Source organism: Pan troglodytes, chromosome 12, assembly GCF_028858775.2.
Source record: "Pan troglodytes isolate AG18354 chromosome 12, NHGRI_mPanTro3-v2.0_pri, whole genome shotgun sequence".
NCBI lineage: Eukaryota > Metazoa > Chordata > Mammalia > Primates > Hominidae > Pan > Pan troglodytes.
The window spans coordinates 57,763,745-57,774,244 of NC_072410.2; the positions used below are offsets into that span (position 1 = coordinate 57,763,745).

General features: G+C 43.2%; 1 pseudogene; it reads left to right on the forward strand.

Moving 5' to 3' along the window:
* Positions 1 to 1,726: 1,726 nt before the first annotated feature.
* On the forward strand, positions 1,727 to 2,515 carry LOC134807893 (large ribosomal subunit protein uL5-like; annotated as a pseudogene).
* The last annotated feature ends 7,985 nt before the right edge of the window (positions 2,516 to 10,500 follow it).

The window sequence follows — 10,500 nt, forward strand, 5'->3', positions numbered from 1 at the left end:
TTCCCAACTTTTGAGGTTTTGGGACTCAGACTGAGCCACTGCTGGCTTCCTTGCTCCTCAGCTTATAGATGGCCTATTGTGGGACTTCACTTTGTGATCATGTGAGTCAATTCTCCTTAACAAACTCCTTTTCTTTCTTTCTTTCTTTCTTTTTTTTTTTTTTTTTTTGAGATGGAGTTTCACTCTTGTTGCCGAGGCTGGAGTGCAGTGGCATGATCTTGGCTCACTGCAACCTCTGCCTTCTGGTTTCAAGCGATTCTCCTGCCTCAGCCTCCTGAGTAGCTGGGATTACAGGTGCCTGCCACCACACCCGGCTAATTTTTCTATTTTTAGTAGAGATGGGGTTTCACCATGTTGGCCAGGCTGGTCTCAAACTCCTGACCTCGTGATCCACCCGCCTCAGCCTCCCGAAGTGCTGGGATTACAGGTGTGAGCCATTGTGCCTGGCCCAACAAACTCCTTTTTATATCTAGATATATCCCATTGGTTCTGTCCTTCTAGAGAACCCTGACTAATACACTTCCTCATGATCCATAATTTGTACCTTACCTTCTGGGGCTTTCGGGGACTTGAGTCTAGTTATAAATCTAGGAAAGAGAGAGGTGGTGGGGATGGGTTCTGCAGAGGATTATTACAGGATCTTTAGACAAGGGGGAACCAGTCCTCTCAGATGATGGAAGGGTTGCTTCTATTAGCAAAGAAGATTCAGCAGAACTTGGGGTTCAAGTTCCCAGCTTTACTGGAATCTCCCCGTATATCCCCTTCCAGTTCTCAGGGCCCCTTTCCTTCCCAATCAGTACCCTTAGTTTAACAAAAGAGGTACTACATGGCTGCAAATTCAATTTGCCTTGTAATTCAGCCACCCACAAAATTAGACTTTGGATTTAGTTTCCCTGTGGCTACAGGAGATTAGGGTTTCTTTAAGTAGTCATTGGAGCTTCCAGATTCTTAATGTGCCTTGAGCTGGAAATTTGAAGTCCTGAGCTCATCATTTTCTTTCCTTATATTCTCCAGCCCAATGAGAAGCATGTCCTCCTTATTTTCATTAAAAGGAACTACAGCATCAAATGCTTAGTAACCTAGAGCCTAGCTTTCTATAAAACTTGATTACATTTCTCTAAAGGTAATAATTTTACATTACTGTCTTGTCATTGCAGGCCATAAAGTATCAGTGCCCTCTTTACCTCTGGAAATAGGCTCATTAATGCCTGTAAATCTAATCAGATCAGAAAATCAATTCTAGATAAGCCAGAACGAATTCAAAGAAATCATCCTAAGATTCTGCTCCTCTGGAACTACTCTGAGTACTGGATTTTTTTTTAAAGTGCCATAATTGACCTTTCAGTGAGAGAATTCTCCCAGTTGAGTTTAAATTCACAGAGAGCAGGCTCCAGACACCCACCACAGACTGAGTGTCCTCTGGCAAGGTTGATCCAAGACGGCCTTCACTTTGTTTATCCTCCTTCCCTCAGAACATCTTGTTTCTCCTGTAGGCTTTGACAAAATACTTGAGTCTAAATTCTATAAATACAGGGTACTGAGAAGACGGTTTTGCCTGGGAACATTTTTTAAAGCCCCAAGTGTTAATAGGTGGTGTTGTAATTATCTCCTGTGTCCTATTAATTTCTGAGGTCCTGAAAGAACCACACTTATTCTTAGGAGAGATGTCTGATCTTGAAGTTACTGAAGAAACCCCAAATTTATCCAGGTATCGAGGACCTCTCTGAAGGACTCTGAGCAGAATTTAACATTCAGGAGTGATTTCTTTAAATTTTAATTTTATTTAAGAAATTTGGCTCTTCCTATTCTCCATGATGGTGCAGGATCAAGGTGAAAAGAAGATCCCCACTTGGGAACTTCACATCCACAAACTCGCCTCAATATCTGTGTGGGGAGGGTAGAGACAGACTGACCTGAGCAGCTCACAGGCCAGACCCCTGTGTTTTCCAAAGCCAAGTACAGCATCAGATCCTTCAGCATCAGGAGAAATGAAGAGATTGCTGTCCACTGCACACTCTGAGGGGCCAAGGCAGAAACAATCCTGGAGAAAGGTCTAAAGGTGCAGGAATATGAGTTAAGAAAAGAAAAAAATAATCCCTCAGGTACTAGAAACTTTGGTTTTGGGATCCAGAAACACACCGATATAGGTATCAAATATGACTCAAGCACTGGTATCTATGACCTGGACTTCAATGTGGTGCTGGATAGGTGAGGTTTTAGCATTGCAGACAAGAAGTGTGGGACAGACTGCACTGGGGACAAACAGAGTCAGCAAAGAGGAGGCCATGTGCTGGTTCCAGCGGAAGTGTGATAGGATTATTCTTCCTGGTAAAAAAGTTCCCGTTTCTACCCAAAAGGCCAATACAAAGTTTTCAGTGGGGAAGCGGGGGGAAAGGAAAAGAAACATAAACTGTAATTCATAGGGCAAGATATATATATATGTGTGTGTGTGTGTGTGTGTGTGTGTGTGTATAACTTTCAGGCAAGGTCTCACTCTCACCCAGGCTGGAGTGCAGTGATGCAATCTTGGCTCACTGCAACCTCAGCCTCCTGGGCTCAAGTGATCCTTCCACCTCAGCCTCCTGAGTAGCTGGGACTACAGTCGCACACCACCACGCCTGGCTAATTTTTTTTGTATTTTTTTTTTTTAGATGGGGTTTTGCCATGTTACCCAGGCTGGTCTCGAACTCCTGGGCTCAAGTGATCCACCCGCCTCGGTCTCCCAAAGTGCTGAGATTATAGGCGTGAGCCACCATGCCTGGCCGATAATTTTATTTTGGACTCTAGTTCCCATTAAACATTAACTTAAAAATTTTGGACTTTGGGTTCATTGGACTGAATTTAAAAAGTTAATTTTTAGGACTTTAATTTTCCTTGGGCATTTGATAGCAGCAGGGATGTTTATATTCAAATTTGGGCCCTCTCTATTTGTTAGAATTTTATTATTGGAGCATCTTTTTGTTGTCATTTAATTCATTGCAGAACCAATGATGGGCAGCATTAGATAGTGCAGCTGGATGTAATTTTAGATGAAAAACAGAATAAGCTTTGGTACAACTTGACCTTAGAGCATGTGGCAAATTGTATTTTATGAAATTGGCCTTTGGTGAAATAAGCCAGACACAAAAGGACAAGCACTGTATGATTTCACTTTTATGAGGTACCTAGAATAGCGAAACTCCTAGAGACAAAAAGTAGAGTGGGGTTGCCAGGGGCTGGAGCCGGGGGGAATAGGGAGTTACTGCTGCATGGGTACAGAGTTCAACTTGGGCAGGTGAAATTCTGGAGAGAGAGAGAGAGTGGTGATGGTGCACAGCAATGCAAATGTACTAAATGCTACTGCAGTGTGCAGGTAGAAATAGTTAAAATGGTAACTTTCATGAAGATTTCACCACAATTTGAAAAAGGAAAACAATAGCCACAACAATATTTCCAGTCCCACGTGCTCTTCCAAAACCTTGCCACTCTCCCATTAGGAGTAAGAGTCTCTGTTCCTAATAGAGGACAGTAGCAGTGATGCTGTGTGGATTCTGAGACCCAGTCATGAAAGACGACGTGGCTCCTGCCTGGTTCTCTCTTCATTTCAACATGGACCTTTGGAGCCCTGAGCCAAGCTGAAGCCACCCTGCAGGAAGACCATGTGGGACGGTTACATAGCGATAGAGAGAGCTGCCCAAGGAGCCCCGCTGTGCGAGTCTTCCTGGTTCACGTGCCAGGCGTGCGAGTGAGGAAGGCATCACACTGACTGCAGCCCTGGCCGCTGACAGAGAGACCCCAAGTGAGAACTGCCTGCCGAGCCCAGTCAACCCCACAGCTGTGAGAGACAATAATCATAGATTCTTTTTCTGACACTAAATTTGGTGTAGTTTATTATACAGCAATAGACAACTGGAACACAGCCCATTTAATTTTTGTTTTAAGACAGGATCCTGCTCTGTCACCCAGAGTGCAGTGGTGCAATCACATTTCACTGCAGCTTTGATCCCTTGGGCTCAAGCAACTCTCCCACCTCAGCCTCCTGAGAAGCTGGAACTACAGGCACGTGCCACCATGCCTGGCTAATTTAAAAACTTCTTTTGTAGAGATGAGGTCTTGCTATGTTACCCAAGCTGGTCTCAAGCTCCTGGGCTCAAGAGATCCACCTGCCTCAGCTTCCCAAAGTGCTGGAGTCACAGGCATGAGCCACCAGGCCCAGCCCCATTTAACTAATGTTTTCATCTAACACATTCATTTTTATGGTCGTCTGACCCCAAGAGCCTTCTTGGGGTAAAGTGGATGCTGCCTGCCAGCAGTCCCAGGAGGATACTCCAAGGCCATTCAGTGTCAGAAGGTGGGAGCAACACCTCCTAGATCGTTTGCCATTTCTTCTTTCCTGAGGGGGGCTGCCACATCCTTGGCTGGTGGCACACTTGATAGAGGACTCCAATGCATTGGGAGAACAAACAGCTGGAGGCTGTTATGGGGACGCTTGTTCCCCACTTCTTGTTTCCTGTGGAAACTTTTACCTAGAACTCTACTACTGGCCTTTCTCCCCACCTCCCTCAATCTTCTTCTCAGAAGTGACATCTGGTAGGTGAGTCTGAGAGAACGATCTGGGCATGCTGGCCCAACCCCTTCCTCCCTTCTTTTGAGATGGGCTATGCTCTGGTTGACGTCTCTGCTGTACAGTACAAAGCATTCGCCCAGCTGGGCCTGGGACTGGGGACTGCCTAATTCGTAAGTTAAGCCTGTATAAGCCCAGTTGGCTGAACACCTTAGCCTTGTTATTTTAACAACTTCAGAGATAATAAAAGTGATATTGTAATTTCCATCTGCCAAGCTCCTGTGTCTATCTCAGAATAGCTGAAAACTCAGGAGGGTGGAAAAAAGGATGTAAATTCTTTGTCTTTGCTCTAGCCTCTCTCTGCCTTTCATTATCTCCTTTTCAGTCACTTGTCAAATCTGGCTTTAAAGTCATTTGTGGACTTCTCATAGGCCACTACTGCATCGCATAGGTAGTCCTCAACTTTAATGATTGTGCTTTAAAACGATCTAAGCACCCTTTTCACACTCTACACTGACACTTCTAAACTGAGTGTTACATGTCAAATTCAGGCTGTCAAGCATCAGCTGGCAAAAACGAACATTCCCAGCTATCCCACAGCAGAGCTGCTTACCAGCCAGCTGCTGTGTTCTACGGTTTCATCACTTTCGTTGGCATGGCAGTTTGGGGACAATTATTTAAATACTTTATTAAATTTGCAGTGATTGTTTTATTAAAAAGAAGTGGAAAAATGAAAATATTCATCCTGGTGACAAAAAAAATGAAGACCTCATAAAACTTGATGCAGTTGAGGCAAAGATGGAGATCATTAGGCATGCTGAATGTTAGGGATGGAACCTCGATTTGGGTGTTTGTTTTATTTATAAGGGGTGACTTTTGTGTTTAACCGTGACAAGGAAGAATAAAGTGAACAAAATATATAGAACATAATGTATAGTCAGGGTTCTCCAGAGAATCAGAGCCAACAAGATATGTATCCTGAGACAGCAGCAGAGACTTATTTTAAGGAATTAGCTCATGTGATTGTGAGAGCCAGCAAGTCCAAAATCTGCAGTCCAGTCTGAAGGCCACCAGGCTGGAGACCCAGGAAAGAACCAGTGTTGCAGTTCAAATCTAAAGGCCACCTAATGACAGAATTCCTTCTAACTCAGAGGAGGTCAGTGATTTGTTTTACTCAGGCCTCAACTTATTGGATGAGGCTCACCCACATCACTCGGGGCAATCTGTTTTCCTCAAAGTCCACCGACTTGGCCGGGCATGATGGCTCAAGCCTGTAATCCCAGCATTTTGGGAAGCCAAGGCAGGTGGATCATTTGAGGTCAGGAGTTTGAGAGCAGCCTGGCCAACATGGTGAAACGTTGTTTCTAGTGAAAATACAAAAATTAGCCCGGTGTGGTGGTGCATGCCTGTAATCCCAGCTACTCAGGAGGCTGGGGCATGAAAATCACTTGAACCCAGGAGGCGGAGGTTGCAGTGAGCTGAGATTGCACCACTGCACTCCAGTCTGGGTGACAGAGTGAGAGTTCATTTAAAAAAAAAAAAAAAAGTCCAATTACTTAAATGTTAATCTCATCCAAAACACCCTCACAGAAATATGCAGAAAATCTTCCATCACATACATATCTGGGCATTATGGCCCGGCCAAGTTGACACACAAATTAACCACCACATATGGTGGAAATAGAGCTTCAAAATGATGTTCCAAAGGCAAGCAATATTATACTTTTAAAATCTCTGGGAATATACCCCTTTTGTATACTATTTTGAAATCCTTGGAAATACATAATTTTTTTATACTTCAGTGTAGTTTTAAGGAGCAGAAAATTAAGGGACTGCCTATAAACTCCTTGAGGAAAGGTGTTATGTCTTTATAACAGGAATGGGATTGGCAGCAAACAACTGTATACCTGACTAACAGTGGCCTGAACAAATAACGACATAATTTTCTCACCTTATGAGAAGGCTGGAGGTAAGTGGCTGCTTGTATTGGTTCAGAAGCTCAGTGGTGTTGGGACTGACACCACTGTGATTCTCTTTGCCTTTCCCCCATGGTTTCAAAATGATGGCTGTATCCACGTTCAAGGAAGGAAGAAGAAAGTGCTACAGTTCCATTTTATTGGGAAAGCAAATGCTTTCCCAGAAACTTCACCAGATTATGCTTGTATCTTATTGGCTAGAACCATGTCACATGGCCACCCCTAGCTGCAAGGGAGGCTGGGTAAGCAAGTATTTATTTGGCCATATTACTGCTTTGAACAAACTTAAGATTCTATTAAGGAAGAGACAAGTGAGATAGATTTTGAATAGATGGTAAATCATGTCTGCTATAATCCTATATATCTTTTATTCTTGATGCCTGCTCAAGACTTAGGATACAACTTCTATCAATAGAAGGTACTCAATAAATATTTATTAATTAAAAAGGTAGAAAAAGAAGCAAAACTTGATTTTTTTTTCTCTCATTCCCTGTGAGATTCTTTCATCAGATGGCAATACTGAATTTTTTTTTCTATTTTCCATGTAATTGCTCACCATTCTATTGGATAATATTAGGTTTATTATTAGATAATAAACACCAACTGTCATTTATTGCATGTTTACTAAGTACCAGACACTAATTTATGTACCTTATGTATATTAACTTTAATCTTTAACATAATCCTGGGAGGTAAGTAGTATTACTCTCCTATATCATAGATAAGGAGACTGAGGCACAGAGAGATTAAGTAACTATAACTTGTTCCAGATCACACAGCTGGAAAGTGGCAGAACTGGGTTAGGAATAGAGTTGGCAGACTTAGCAAATAAAAATTACAAGATGTCCAGTTAATTTTATATTTTCGATAAACAGGTTTTTTTTTTTTTTTTTGAGACGGAGTCTTGCTCTGTTGCCAGGCTGGAGTGCAGTGGGGCAATCTCGGCTCACTGCAACCTCCGCCTCCTGGGGTCAAGCAATTCTGCCTCAGCCTCCTGAGTAGCTGGGACTACAGGAGCATGCCACCATGCCCAGCTAATTTTTGTATTTTTTTTTTTTTTTTGGTTGAGACGGGGTTTCACCGTGTTAGCCAGGATGGTTTCGATCTCTTGACCTCATGATCCGCCCGCCTGGGCCTCCCAAAGTGCTGGGATTACAGGCATGAACCACTGTGCCCAGCCCAATAAACAGTTTTTTAGTATAAATATGTTCCATGCAATATTTGGAACCTACTTATGCAAAAACATTATTCGTTGTTTATCTGAAATTTGCATTTAACTGGATGTCTTGTATTTCATCTGGTAACCCTAGTTAAGAACCCAGGCAGTGTGACTTCAGAGCCTGTACTCTAAATCACAACTTCATACTCCCTTTCGTAACGTATGAGTTTAATCTTTATCAATTACAACTTATAATTATCCTTTGTATTTACTTGTTTACTTATTTAGTACCCATGCCCCTCACTATAATATAAGCTCCATGGGGGAAGGGAGCTATTTGTCTAGTTCATTGCTGAATCTTCTGTGGCTGGAACAGTGCCTGGTACAGAGTAGATGCCCAATAACTTCTTGTTAAAGAAATGAAGATGATGTCCTTTTTAGTAGCATGATCTGATTTGAATGTGGAAGGCTAGCTATGGAAAGGTTTTATTACTATCTGCCACATACTGCAGTATCTCCTTATGGCACCCTCCCCTGCAATACATTTTGTTGCAGTCAAGAGCGGCCATGTACTTGCTTTGGTCAATGAATTGTGAATGGAAGTGATTTGTGTCTTTAAAAGCTGGTACATGACACACGATGTGCTTCTTCTCCTGCCATCTGGTTGGCAACATTCAGATGAAAGCTACTCCATCATCTTGAATCCTGGAGTGAAGATGAGATGGGGAAGAACTAAGCTGACCTTTGATGAACAGACGGCATGAGCGTAAAATGAACCTTTATTGTAAGTCAGTGAGGCTGGCGGGGGCATGTTAATGACTGTGGCATGCCCTTGACTGATTATATTCTTCACTGACATGCTGCCTAGCATGCAGAGGCCATGCGACCCTTGGGGAGGCTCCTACTTGCCTTGGAAAAGCAGCTCCTCCTCTTCTCAAATGTAATAATGGAAACCTTACATGGGTGGATCCAGGGGTAAAGCTCTTTGTGGTGTATAGCAACAGAATGTTAAGTCAAAGTGGTTGTCAACAAAGTTTATCGAACAGCAGCTATATTTTTTATAATGAACACTGGTTTGCCTGGAACCTTGAAGTAACCATGAATTTTTCCTAGACCCTAATACTATCAGAAAGAAGCAAATCACCCAACAATAAGATCAGTAACTAAAACCAACAAATCCCAAAGGCATCTCACAGTGCTGGCATATGTCTCTGCCATAGCTCATGCTCATAAACTGCAATGAGCCAACCCTGGCATCATGAAGGACCCCGATTTTAAAAATGGGTAAAGAAGTTCTGAAAGCCTGGGCAACATAGTGAGACCATTCTCTTTAAAAAAAAAAAATTAGCCAGGCATGGTTGGTCATGCATCTGTAGTTCCAGCTACTTGGGAGACTGAGGCAGGAGGATTACTTGAGCCCAGGAAGTCAAGATTGCAGTCAGCCATGATTGCACCACTGCACTCCAGCCTGGGCAATAGAGTGAGACCCTGTTTCTGGAAAAAAAAAAAAAAAAAAAGAGTTCTGGAGATATGTGCTAGTGATGACTCACACTAATGTGAATGTACTTAATGCCACAGAACCGTACACTTAAAAATGGTTAGTGTTCTGTGTATTGTACTATATAAATAAACACAAAATGGTGAATCACTTGCTTTGTCTGATGTGTTATTCTTGATGGGCTACTTAAGACTTATTGGTTGCAAGTTACAGAACCAATGAGAACTAGTTTGAACAAAAAAAGGTAAATTGTAAGTATCCTGGGTTGTATCTCACCGAACCCCAGGGCAGGAAGGCTAAGAGGTCTCAGGAAGGACTAGAATTAGGAACTGGAAGGCCACTTGGACTCTTCCTGCTCTTGGCTTTTCTCTGTGATTCGACTTCGTCTTCATTCTCATTGCAGCCTAGTTTCTCTCTTCCTGGCCCCCTGGGTGGAAAATACTTGCTGCCTTCTCCTTAGCTCCAAGTTTACTCAACATGTTACACTCCCATGTTGAGAGGAACGCACGCTCTCTCACTCCTAACCGCATATTCCCAGGAAAGCGAGGCTGATTGGCATGTCCCGGGTCAGCTGGCCTCCCTGGGGGTACAAACATGGCGGATTCCGAGAGAGGAGTGACTGGGCATGAGCATCAAACAGTGCCTTAATATTTGGGAACATTCATCACACTCAACCAGATCATGTTCTTCTCTGAAGCTCTTGGCACAGAGTTCCATTCCGTTTGACGAGCATAAAAAGATACACAGTGATATGAATTGCATTGTTAGTAGACAAGTCAGGATCCCTTCCTCTCCTCCTGTATGGCCAAATTCTCCATTTTCACAGCGACGGGAGATGTGGGTCCTTTCTGTAGTGTTTTGTCTCCAGTCCAGTCCTCCTTTGGGCTCCGGCTCTGAAGGGAGCACAATGCATGCTCTGTGTTTGACCACAAGTGCTCGATAAGGCCTTGGCCGACAGCCCAACTGCTTGCCCCACTTCCTCTGGGTCCCACAGACCCCACAAGGTACTGGAAGACTTTCTTGTAGTAAAGGGAGCCCTTTCCATTTTGCCTTTGTTGTATGCGACTCCCTGTTTGTCAGTTTTTGGCCAATGAGATAATCTCTTTGGCTCCCTCATAGGGCTTTGTTTTCTAACCCTCCAGAGGCCCCTACTCTCGATGCATCCTTCAATGCCTCTCACTTGCCAGGAGATTGCAGAGATGCGTTTATCCAGAGTCAAGTCTAACAGGTATAAATTTGCTTCACAACATTCAGGTATGAGAAATGTCATATTTCTCCTTTTTAAAAAATTTTGTACCATCCAACTGTGAGCACCTGCCTGCCA